This window comes from Nerophis ophidion, linkage group LG02 (assembly GCF_033978795.1).
Source record: "Nerophis ophidion isolate RoL-2023_Sa linkage group LG02, RoL_Noph_v1.0, whole genome shotgun sequence".
Lineage (NCBI taxonomy): Eukaryota > Metazoa > Chordata > Actinopteri > Syngnathiformes > Syngnathidae > Nerophis > Nerophis ophidion.
In genome coordinates, this window is record NC_084612.1 from 84251287 (window position 1) to 84264956 (window position 13670).

The 13670-nt window shown below is 41.6% G+C and overlaps 1 protein-coding gene and 1 non-coding gene across 2 annotated transcripts in view; both read left to right on the forward strand.

Moving 5' to 3' along the window:
* itfg1 (integrin alpha FG-GAP repeat containing 1) overlaps positions 1–13670 on the forward strand; it is a 365012-nt gene that overhangs the window by 239877 nt on the left and 111465 nt on the right. The gene's annotated exons all lie outside the window — the stretch shown is intronic.
* Positions 5599–5713, forward strand: LOC133548357 (U5 spliceosomal RNA). Its single transcript, XR_009805891.1, has one exon. It is a non-coding gene; the product is annotated as a U5 spliceosomal RNA (small nuclear RNA).

Genomic DNA, 13670 nt, shown 5'->3' on the forward strand with positions numbered 1-13670 from the left:
CTTTTGTATGCACATTAAATCAACAAAAAATCCTGACTTTGGAGCAATGTTCACGGACTCTAGTATTTGTCTCTCTATTAAATGCAATGTTTTTTCCGTATTGGGACCATGACTATGGTCCTAACTTCTTCACACCTCCTCATATGGATGGTACTTTTCCTTCTTGATGTGTCAAGAAGGGTAGAAATACAAGAACACACACACTCACACACACACACACACACACACACACACTAATGACAGCAGGCCTCGGTCCTAACGAGTGTTTATGGATTAAAGAGAACTCGTCATGATCCAAAGGTCCTATACATTCTGCACCACGCGTGTAATCGCGGTCCTTTAATCTAGCTAAGCCCCGCCCCCCCTCGTTGCCCTACCACCCCACTCTAGACGAAAGTGATTCGCTCGCTCGTCTGTCGAGAAACTTGACATTTGACTCGACCTGAACTTTATTTTTTTTTTTAATCAGAGCGCCTGAAGCATTCTTAGGACCGCAATCCTTTACCGGCTCCAACACGACAAGCCGGGCCTTTTTAATGTCTCATACAACCTCGGTGATACTTACGGGCGATACATTGATATCAACGATAGACATGTAATCGATATCGATGAAAATGCCTTCCATAAAACCTTAAATATATATATATATTTTTTTCCGATTAATGGCAGCAAGGTTGGTTGCACGAACAAAGGCGCTCGCTCTCTGGTGACCGAGCAAAGCAGGAAGTGGTCACGTGACACGCTATTGGCCAATCAGGTGACAGTATCAACTGTCGTGTGGTTGATTCTTTGCATGGAGTGAGGAGAGGAAGTCCAAATGAAGAAATAATACCGTATTTCCTTGAATTGCCGCCGGGGCGCTAATTCATTTAAAACCTCTTCTCACTCCGACACTTACCAAAGGCATGCGGTAAAAATTTGAGTGTGATGTAAGGATACCATCATGAAAAGCACATTTAATAAAAAAAAAACAACATTGTTATGGTCTTACCTTTACTTATAAATGAAGTCCATGTGCAGCTCCTTCTGATCAAAAGCATGGATAACTTGTTTATAGAAGTCTTCCTTATCTTTCTTCAGTTTTAAAAGTCTCTCTGATGGAGATCCTCCTTTATTACCTCCTGCTTCGATTGAAAGTCCAGTTTAGAAAACGGTTTTATTTTAGATATGTAATCCTCCATGTTAAAAGTGCAAGCGAGAGGAAAAAATAAACATTCGCTGCTCACTTCTTCTGCCAGAAGGATCACTAGCGCCCTCTACCACCAGGAAGCGGGAGTCATTTGATGACTCATATTTGACACACGCAGCTACGGTATGTTAATAAAACATAGCTGCTTACTGTTCTTTTTAGCATATTCAATAGCTTGGACCTTAAATCCTACTGAATAGCTCTTAATCTTCTTCCCTTTATGCGATTTCAAATGATTGAAATCAGCCTCCTCCATTTTGAAAATGATGACAGGTGAAGTGTCACTCGTGACGTGACGAGTTTGACCCGGTGGAAATTCAAGGTGTATGCTAATTATTTTGCGAAACGAGTTTGACACCCGGCAGTAATTCTAGGCAGGCGCATACTATATACCCGGCAGCAATTCAAGGAAATACGGTAGTGGAGAAAAGAGGAAAAGTCCCTTATTTGGATGTCTCCAAAGGGACCGTAGTCAGACCAAAGTGGTATGTACGTCATGCTAGCACCGCACCACCTCGGCTACTTTTTCTCATGTTTCTTTGTTTACGTGTTTTCATTTGTTTTAGGGCAGGAAATGGTCTTATCTTACTTGCTGTGCTGGAGTCCCACAGGGCTCAGTGTTCAGCCCACTTTTATTCAGTCGCTATAGCTGCAAAAACTGAAATATAAGTAAGATTAAATATCTCAAATAAGGAGGATATTTGTTTATTTTCTGTCTAATAAGATAATTCTTCTCACTTGTTAGTGTTTGACTTGTTTTAAGGGTTTTGGTTGTCAATGATCTCAGTAAGATATTACAGCTTGATTCTATGACCCATATAGAGTAAAACATGCTTGAAACTAGAATTCTCATGATCCGTGGTCCGGATCATGTTTTGTTATTTTTTTGTTAGTTGTGGACTCCTTTAGTTCCTGTTTGTGCACCTCCCTGAGTTTGTTTTGGTTGCCATGGTTGCAAATTATGTTCACCTGTCTCTGATTAGTGTTCGTCCGCTCACCTGCTACCCGAGCACTAATCAGAGGCATTATTTAAGCCTGCCATTGCCAGTCAGTCAGCCTGGTGTCATTGTTTCATGCAATTGCTCTGTTCTTTTCATGCTTCATGCCGTGCCAAGTAAGTTTTTGTTTATTCTTGCTACAGTTAGCGAGTTTTTCTTTTGCCCTGTACGTAGTTCATGCCATTTGTTTATTCAAGCCACAGTTTAGTGAGTTTGTTTCATGTTTTTTAGCTTCTTGTTTCATGTCCTAAGTTTTTTGCCTTACCTTCTACCGTTGTCCGGAAAAGTACGTTTGCATCACTGGAGTACGAATCTCGCAGCAAGCTGCAACCTTTCCGCTATATCAAGAAAATCCAGTGTTGCAAAGCTGAGTCATCAACACTCACAAGTATAAAACTACTTTTTTAAAGTAACAATTTCTTACTTCAAGCATGAAAAATAAAATCATGATGCTGAGCGCATATCATTATGTCAAGATAATGGTACTAGCATTTACTTAATTTAGGAATATTTTCGAACATATTGATCAAAAAGGTCTCTGTTTTTTTCTACCAAGAAAAGTGCACTTATTAGTGAGAATTTACTTGTTTTAAGGTATTTTGGGGTTCATTAAGGTTAGTTAATTTTACTTGTTTTGGAAAGTCTTAACAAGCCAAATTTTCTTGTTCTATTGGCAGATAATTTTGCTTAGTTCCAATAAAATACCCCTCATTTTTGTATTTTTGTTCTTGTTTTTGAACACTGGCTTTTTGCAGCTGCGTTTCCGTTGCGGTTTTTCGCTAAATAATTTCTAAAATGTCAACAAAGTACATTTGCGACTTGTCTGTGTTTCCATGAAAGGGAATGGTGTGTTTATGGCCGGCCTCGAAGCCAGCGACAGGAGAGTGGATTGCCCAGCTGGGCCTGGTTATCTAATCACCTTTCGCCTTTATGAGCAGCAGCCAGGCCGAGACACGGGGATGGCTTGCTTTACAGCAGTCTTTGTCCTGGACTTTCCAGTCAGGTGTCATTGCTTCCGCTCTCGGTCTCTTATTGTGTGTCTTTCTGGTCCCACTCCAACTCCAACAACTCCTGTGTCAGACCAGGTGCTGTTGTTAATAAAGGCGGGTGTCAGGGACAGACGCGGAAGGAGATTTTTACAACAAAATTCTAAAGCTTAGTGATATATTAGATGTATCAGATTGTAGGTGGGGGGTTTTTGTACCCTTCGCGTTCATATTTCAGTGTTTGTTGCATTTTTGTTATGTTTCGCTTGATTGTAAAATATGTGGATGGAGAGGAGGGGTGACGTTCATATGTTACCATACCATGCCAACTTTATTTATAGAGCCCTTTAAAAACAACCACAAAGGGCTGTACACCACAAACAAAGACAGGAAAAGCACAGACTAAAAAAATAACATTACACATTGAAAAAGCAAATAGAAATTAAAGCTGCAAGCAGCGTTGGTCGGGCCCGCCTTTGGCTGCTGCCCCCGCGACCCAAACCCGGATAAGCGGGAGAAGCATGGATAGTAGCTACTATTGTTATAGGGTATTGTGTGTAGAATTTTGAGGACAAAAAAGATTTAATTCCATTTCACGTTGTCATTGTCTACTGTTAGTCCTAAATGGACCAATACTTTTGTCCAGTGGAAGCCATAAGTGTCCCAATACTTTTGTCCAGTGGTAGTAGCCATCTTGAGACAACACCAGCGCAGCAGCATCAGCGCAGTGGTTCTTTGAAGGGTCATAAAATCAAAACCGGAGCAGTAATCACAACTCTTTTAATCAGAAGGGTTCAAACTCTCTCCTGTGCGAGTTTGAAGCCGAAACGACAGACGCGCTCAAAGGAGATAATGTTTGAAGAAAGGTGACGGGTTTTTACAAAACTTTTGTTTTGAAGGGGTAATTGCCAACTTCCTGTGGATTTTTGCTGAAGGATGTCAATTGGTAAAATGTAGGTCTAAGTGAGACCTACATATATGTTTTTGTTTCATGTGTTTCTGACATTCCTACCGGAATATACAAGCAGTTTTGTCTGTGTTTTCTTCCCAGGAGCAGTTTTTTTTGTGCAAGAGCGCAATTTTTAAGTTTTTTTTTTTTTTTTTTTAGATTGCAATTTTTTCCAGTCCTGATGTCTGTGCCAAGTTTGGTGATTTTTGAAGCATTTTAAGGGGGTCAAATCATAGCGCAAAGAGACAAAAAGTGAATTTTTTTAGGCAAATTTTGCTTTGAAGGGATTTTAACGAAATTTTTGTTAATTTTTGCCCTAGAAGGTATCATTATGAAATGTAGGTCTAAGTCAGCCCTACATAGAGGTTTTCGTTTCATGTCTCTATGACATTCCTAACAGAAGTTACAAGCAGTCTGTTTTTTTTTTCCTAAGGGGCGCTAGAGAGCGATTTTAATTTTGGGGGTTTGGTTCTTTAATAGGTTGGGAAGGTTTGCCGGACCGATGTGTGTGTCAAATTTGGTGAGTTTTGAAGCATGTTAAGGGGGTCAAATTACAGCGCATAGGTGCGGAATAATAATAAGAAAGAAAGAATAAAACGCACAAAATTCAATAGGTCCTTTGGCAATGGGCCATGCGGGCCCTAATTATCCTAAAAACAATTTGTTTCATAAAAAGCAGTTAAAAAGTTAAAAACAGTTTAAAGTCTCATCCTGGGTTAAAAGCCAGTAAATAAAAAACAATGGGTTTTAAGAAGGGTCTTAAAAGTAGCCAAAGAAGGGGTCTGTCTCACATTCACAGGGATTTGTTGTCAATATTCAATGTTTTATCTTTCATAGTTAATATTGTAAATCCCACATTCTTTATTTTCATGTACATTCTGGGTGTCTAAGTCAGTCAAAAAAAATTTTTAATTCCATTCTGTTTTTTTAAGGTGGTCTGTCATAACGTTTTTAGCATTAATCAGACATTATTATGAGGTTTTGTATTAGTGTTCCCAAAAATCAAACACATTTTTTTCCTCTAAATTTGGGCCCCCGAGTCTAAATAATTGCCCAGGCCCGGCAATCATATAGTTTGAATGCTTTCATCATGCTAACACAGGCCTGGGCAATAATTTTGACTCGGGGGCCACATTTAGAGAAAATATATCTATTTTTAGTAACACTAATACAAAGACCTCACAATAATGTCTGATTGAATGCTAAAAACGTTATGACGGACCGCCTTAAAAAAACAATGGAATTTTACATTTTTCTATGAAGGATAAAACACTGAATATTGAGAACATATGAATGTCACACCCGCTTTCAATCGACATATTTTAAAATCCAGTGAAACGCAACGAAAATGCAACAAACTTTGAAATATGAACGCAAAGGGTACAAAATAAACCTGATATATCTGATATTTGCTGAATTACCCCCCAGGAATCAATAAAGTACTTTCTATTCTATTGTATACATCACTAAGCTATATCACTCTTGTTTCTTTTCAGATCGCATAAATCTTTTCCCTTTTACTAAACATTTCCGTGGGGAGGAACAACAAGAGTATTACTCCATTTTTTAAAAGCCCTGCGAAAGCGAGGCTTGTGGAAGAACTTCTCAGTGGCCAAGTGGTTAGAGTGTCCGCCCTGAGATCGGTAGGTTGTTAGTTCAAACCCCGGCTGTCGGGTTCAAACATTAATGACATCTATAAATCAGACAAGAAGCAAGGAATCATGCAGAGACAGAGTTCAATTTAGCTCATGAAGAGACACGTGTTTTGGCTGTACTCTAGTTACAGATCTAAACTACGTTCTAAAAATCAAGCCTGTGAGCCTCCTCTGTTTATGAGGAAAGCCCTGTTACATCACTGAAGATGTAACTGAGGGAAGGGGGCGATCTCGACAACTCCAGTTAGACATAATATACGATTATAGAATAAATAATAAGTAGGTGACGCAGGTCATATCGCCTTGTATCTGCTCTGTCTGCGTCACGGTGGTGTTCGGCCTTGGCCATCAGCAGACCGAATCTGGACACAACACTTAAAAAAACAACTGGAAATCTTTTGGATTACCAGCTTGCAAAGATACAAAAATACCACTTCAGCACAATTGACAATGATTTATATCAACGGCCCTTAAGCATAAAGTTATGATGATAATATATACATAATTATTCTATCATTTCCCTCCTGTTTATCACATAACTTCCCCAGAATCTCCTTATCCCAAATAACATCTTGTGGTCCCAATTTTATAGTCATACCAATGACTATAAAATTGGGACCCATTACCTCCCTGCTTGGCACTCAGCATCAAGGGGTTAGAATTGGGGGTTAAAATCACCAAAAATTATTCCTGGGCGCGGTGAGGGGAGCAGGAATTTGTCCTCTGCATTTGACCCGTCCCCCTCCCAGGGGGTGAACAAGGGGGATGGGTCAAATGCAGAGGAGAAATTTCACCACACCTTAGTGCAGGGGTGTCAAACTCAAATACAGAGTGGGCCAAAATTTAAAACTGAACAAGGTCGCGGGCCAAGATTGAACAAATTAACCTTTTAATAGGGACCCAAACAAGTTTTGCATTGAATATTGAACAAGCAAGGCTTATATAACTTTATAGTGACATGCAAAATCAAGTTTCAAATAATAATATTAATAATAAAAAAATATCAAAGGCACATCAAACACAATTTTAATAAAAATTGACTGCCTCTTTTCTATTTGCAGCCTTCTGAGGTAAATATCGAAATAAACTTTTTACACAGGCTAACAATAAATTTGAAACTAAAATAACAATAATGAATGAATCAAGTAAACAGTCAAGCCTTGAAGTAGCAAGATAAAGTGCATGAATAAAATGTTAATTATTGCTCAGTTTTCTACACTGATTTGCTTTAACACTGAATATGGAACAAGCAACGCTTACATAACTTAATAGTACAAAAAGCACCCCAGAAGAGCTAGTGCTGCAACGGGTTCTGGGTATTTGTTCTGTTGTGTTTATGTTGTGTTACGGTGCGGATGTTCTCCCGAAATGTGTTTGTCATTGTTGTTTGGTGCGGGTTCACAGTGTGGCGCATATTCGTAACAGTTTTAAAATCGTTTATAGGGCCACCCTCAGTGTGACCTGTATGGCTGTTGACCAAGTAGCAGCCGCATATATTATATGACTGGGCAGGCACACTGTTTGTAAAGAGGAAAAGCAGATGTGATGACAGGTTGTAGAGGATGTTAAAAGCAGTACCTTTAAGGCACGCCTCCAATATTGTTGTCCGGGTGCAAATTGGGAGAAATTCAGGAGAATGATTGCCCCGGGAGGTGTTCGGCCTTGGCCATCAGCAGGCCCAATCTGGACATAACACTTAAAAAAACAACTGGAAATATTTTAGATTACCAGCTTGCAAAGATACAAAAATACCACTTCAGCACAATTGACAATGATTTATATCAACGGCCCATAAGCATAAAGTTATGATGATAATTTATACATAATTATTCTAACATTTCCCTCCTGTTTATCACATAACTTCCCCGGAATCTTCTTATCCCAAATAACGTCTTACGGTCCCAATTTTATAGTTATACAAATGACTATAAAATAGGGACCCATTACCTCCCTGCTTGGCACTCAGCATCAAGGGGTTGAAATTGGGGGTTAAAATCACCAAAAATGATTCCTGGTCGAACTAGAAGGTGAGGGGAGCAGGAATTTGTCCTCTGCATTTGACCCATCCCCCTCCCAGGGGTTGAACAAGGGGGAGGGGTCAAATGCAGAGGAAAAATTTCACCACACTTAAATAAGTGTGTGTGACAATCATTGGTACTTTTAGTACTTTACTTTTACAACTTTATTGTGAAAATCTCCTTCCGCGTTTGTGGAAACGCTCCCCGCCCACACTGCTTGGTGCCTTGTCTGAGCTGCTGTGAGCTAGATGACCATAGTAACTAATTAGATGACCATAGTAACTAATTAGATGACCATAGTAACTAATTATATGACTGTGACGGTCTCGAGCCGTCGTCGTGCGGGTTCTCCGGACCACCCAGGAAGGACATTCTGTCTAGCAAGTGTAGGCTTCTTTTATTTTCCAATAGTTAAGCCTCTCCTGTTTTTTCCCTCGCTCTTCCGCTCCAGGTTTTCGGCTGCTCGCGTCGTCTTCCTTGTGCTCATTTCCTCTCGCGCTCAGCATCGGCTTCCTTCTGGCTCTTTCTCTCTCCTTCTCCCACCCCCCCGCCATTTAGTGAAGTGAATTATATTTATATAGCGCTTTTCTCTAGTGACTCAAAGCGCTTTACATAGTGAAACCCAATATCTAAGTTACATTTAAAGCAGTGTGGGTGGCACTGGGAGCACGTTGGTAAAGTGTCTTGCCCAAGGACACGATGGCAGTGACTAGGATGGCAGGAGCGGGAATCGAACCTGCAACCCTCAAGTTGCTGGCACGGCCACTCTACCAACCGAGCTATACCGCCGGCTGCTGCCCTTTAATACAGTGCGAGAGGAGATTTAAATTGTGCCCAGCTGGGCGACCCGCGCACCTGATAATATTTGCGGGGTTGATTCCGGCGCGCCCCCGCCTCGAAGGTCGCAGTCCACGGCTCCTCGCCACCATCTTGGGCCGGGCTACGGCGTGCCCCGCCTCGCTGCCGGTCACACCTCCTTGCCGCCATCTTGGGCCGGGCTACGGTGTGGCCTGCCTTGCTGTCGGACGGCCAGCCACGCCTCTTCGCCGCCATCTTGGGCCGGGCTCTGGCGTGGCCTACCCCGCTCTCCTCAGTAACTAATTAGATGCCCATAGTAACTGGTATATTTATGGCAGATTCCAACCATTGAAATACTTTGTATAGATGAAGACTTGCGGTCATAAAAAATCATAATGGCAGCTATACTTTCCATCTTAAATATCTAAAAAATATTATTTAGGAATGTCCAACGGGCCTAAATTTGCCCAGATTTGTGCTAACACGTAAAACTTTGCTGCTTTCCGGATGTTTTTAGGAGAGATTTCGGCGGAGTACCAGTTAGCTGCATTGTGCATGGAAGTTTCAAGCACACAGGAAATAAAAGGCTCTTCAAACATGAAAGTCGCTCTGCATCACCGCGCCATGCTAGTCCATCAGTTAGAGCTCCTCTCGCTGTCAACGCCGCACGTCTTCATTAAGTTTGTCGGGCGGCGTCCTGAGGAGGGAGTGTTTCGTGTTTGGGGAAAGTGGGTTAGTGTGTTAGCGGCCATTGTTTATTTCCAGTTCATGAAAAGTGCATCAGTGCCGCTCTCGTCGAAGGTTTCATTTGCACGGCGAGGAGGAGCATTGATTGCGTGCAATACGAGCGCAATAAAGACTCCACTGAGCGCTTCCGATAAAACACCAAGCGCTGCAGATGGTTATTTTTAGAGACGCATCAAATGAAAACAACACTCGCAGACTAAGGACCTTTCCAAGAGAGCAGCAGCACACTAAAGTCAACTTAATATCACTTAGAAGGAGGCAAACAATACACACACACATGCAACTAAAAGGAGGCAACATCCCACAGCAAACAACACACACACATACAACTAGAAGGAGGCAACATCACACAGCAAACAACACACACACATACAACTAGAAGGAGGCAACATCACACAGCAAACAACACACACACATGCAACTAGAAGGAGGCAACATCACACAGCAAACAACACACACACATACAACTAGAAGGAGGCAACATCACACAGCAAACAACACACACACATGCAACTAGAAGGAGGCAACATCACACAGCAAACAACACACACACATACAACTAGAAGGAGGCAACATCACACAGCAAACAACACACACACATGCAACTAGAAGGAGGCAACATCCCACAGCAAACAACACACACACATACAACTAGAAGGAGGCAACATCACACAGCAAACAACACACACACATACAACTAGAAGGAGGCAACATCACACAGCAAACAACACACACACATACAACTAGAAGGAGGCTACATCACACAGCAAACAACACACACACATACAACTAGAAGGAGGCAACATCCCACAGCAAACAACATACACACATACAACTAGAAGGAGGCAACATCACACAGCAAACAACACACACACATACAACCAGAAGGAGGCAACATCACACAGCAAACAACACACACACATACAACTAAAAGGAGGCAACATCACACAGCAAACAACACACACACATACAACTAGAAGGAGGTAACATCACACAACAAACAACACACACATACAACTAGAAGGAGGCAACAGCACACAACACACACACATACAACTAGAAGGAGGCAACATCACACAGCAAACAACACACACACATACAACTAGAAGGAGGCAACATCACACAGCAAACAACACACACATACAACTAAAAGGAGGCAACATCACACAGCAAACAACACACACACATACAACTAGAAGGAGGCAACATCACACAGCAAACAATACACACACACATACAACTAGAAGGAGGCAACATCACACAGCAAACAATACACACACACATACAACTAGAAGGAGGCAACATCCCACAGCAAACAACACACACACATACAACTAGGAGGAGGCAACATCACACAGCAAACAACACACACACATACAACTAGAAGGAGGCAACATCACACAGCAAACAACACACACATACAACTAGAAGGAGGCAACATCACACAGCAAACAACACACAAACATACAACTAAAACGAGGCAACATCACACAGCAAACAACACACACACATACAACTAGAAGGAGGCAACATCACACAGCAAACAACACACACACATACAACTAGAAGGAGGCAACATCACACAGCAGACAACACACACACATACAACTGGAAGGAGGCAACATCACACAGCAAACAACACACACACATACAACTAGAAGGAGGCAACATCACACAGCAAACAACACACATACATACAACTAAAAGGAGGCAACATCACACAGCAAACAACACACACACATACAACTAGAAGGAGGCAACATCACACAGCAAACAACACACACACATACAACTAGAAGGAGGCAACATCACACAGCAAACAACACACACACATACAACTAGAAGGAGGAAACATCACACAGCAAACAACACACACACATACAACTAGAAGGAGGCAACATCACACAGCAAACAACACATACAACTAGAAGGAGGCAACATCACACAGCAAACAACACACACACATACAACTAGGAAGAAAACGACATTACACAGCAAACAACACATACAACTAAAAGGAGGCAACATCACACAGCAAACAACACACACACATACAACTAAAAGGAGGCAACATCACACAGCAAACAACACACACACATACAACTAGAAGGAGGCAACATCACACAGCAAACAACACACACATACAACTAGAAGGAGGCAACATCACACAGCAAACAACACACACACACATACAACTAGAAGGAGGCAACATCACACAGCAAACAATACACACACACATACAACTAGAAGGAGGCAACATCACACAGCAAACAACACACACACATACAACTAGGAGGAGGCAACATCACACAGCAAACAACACACACACATACAACTAGAAGGAGGCAACATCACACAGCAAACAACACACACATACAACTAGAAGGAGGCAACATCACACAGCAAACAACACACACACATACAACTAGAAGGAGGCAACATCACACAGCAAACAACACACACACATACAACTAGGAAGAAAACAAAATCACACAGCAAACAACACACACACATACAACTAGAAGGAGGCAACATCACACAGCAAACAACACACACACATACAACTAGAAGGAGGCAACATCACACAGCAAATAACACACACACATACAACTAGAAGGAGGCAACATCACACAGCAAACAACACACACACACATACAACTAGGAAGAAAACATCACACAGCAAACAACACACACATACAACTAGAAGGAGGCAACATCACACAGCAAACAACACACACACATACAACTAGAAGGAGGCAACATCACACAGCAAACAACACACACACATACAACTAGAAGGAGGCAACATCACACAGCAAACAACGCACACACATACAACTAGAAGGAGGCAACATCACACAGCAAACAACACACACACATACAACTAGAAGGAGGCAACATCACACAGCAAACAACACACACACATACAACTAAAAGGAGGCTACATCACACAGCAAACAACACACACACATACAACTAGAAGGAGGCAACATCACACAGCAAACAACACACACACATACAACTAGAAGGAGGCAATATCACACAGCAAACAACACACACACATACAACTAGGAGGCAACATCACACAACAAACAACACACACATACAACTAGAAGGAGGCTACATCACACAGCAAACAACACACACACATACAACTAAAAGGAGGCAACATCACACAGCAAACAACACACACATACAACTAGAAGGAGGCAACATCACACAGCAAATAACACACACACATACAACTAGAAGGAGGCAACATCACACAGCAAACAACACACACACATACAACTAGGAAGAAAACAACATCACACAGTAAACAACACACACACATACAACTAGAAGGAGGCTACATCACACAGCAAACAACACACACACATACAACTAGAAGGAGGCAACATCACACAGCAAACAACACACACACATACAACTAAAAGGAGGCAACATCAAACCGCAAACAACACACACACATACAACTAGAAGGAGGCAACATCACACAGCAAACAACACACACACAAACAACTAGAAGGAGGCAACATCACACAGCAAACAACACACACACATACAACTAGAAGGAGGCAACATCACACAGCAAACAACACACACACATACAACTAAAAGGAGGCAACATCAAACAGCAAACAACACACACACATACAACTAGAAGGAGGCAACATCACACAGCAAACAACACACACACATACAACTAGAAGGAGGCAACATCACACAGCAAATAACACACACACATACAACTAGGAAGAAAACAACATCACACAGCAAACAACACACACACATACAACTAGAAGGAGGCTACATCACACAGCAAACAACACACACACATACAACTAGAAGGAGGCAACATCACACAGCAAACAACACACACACATACAACTAGGAAGAAAACAAAATCACACAGCAAACAACACACACACATACAACTAGAAGGAGGCAACATCACACAGCAAACAACACACACACATACAACTAGAAGGAGGCAACATCACACAGCAAATAACACACACACATACAACTAGAAGGAGGCAACATCACACAGCAAACAACACACACACACATACAACTAGGAAGAAAACAACATCACACAGAAAACAACACACACACATACAACTAGAAGGAGGCAACATCACACAGCAAATAACACACACACATACAACTAGAAGGAGGCAACATCACACAGCAAACAACACACACACATACAACTAGAAGGAGGCAACATCACACAGCAAACAACACACACACATACAACTAGAAGGAGGCAACATCACACAGCAAACAACACACACACATACAACTAGGAAGAAAACAACATCAC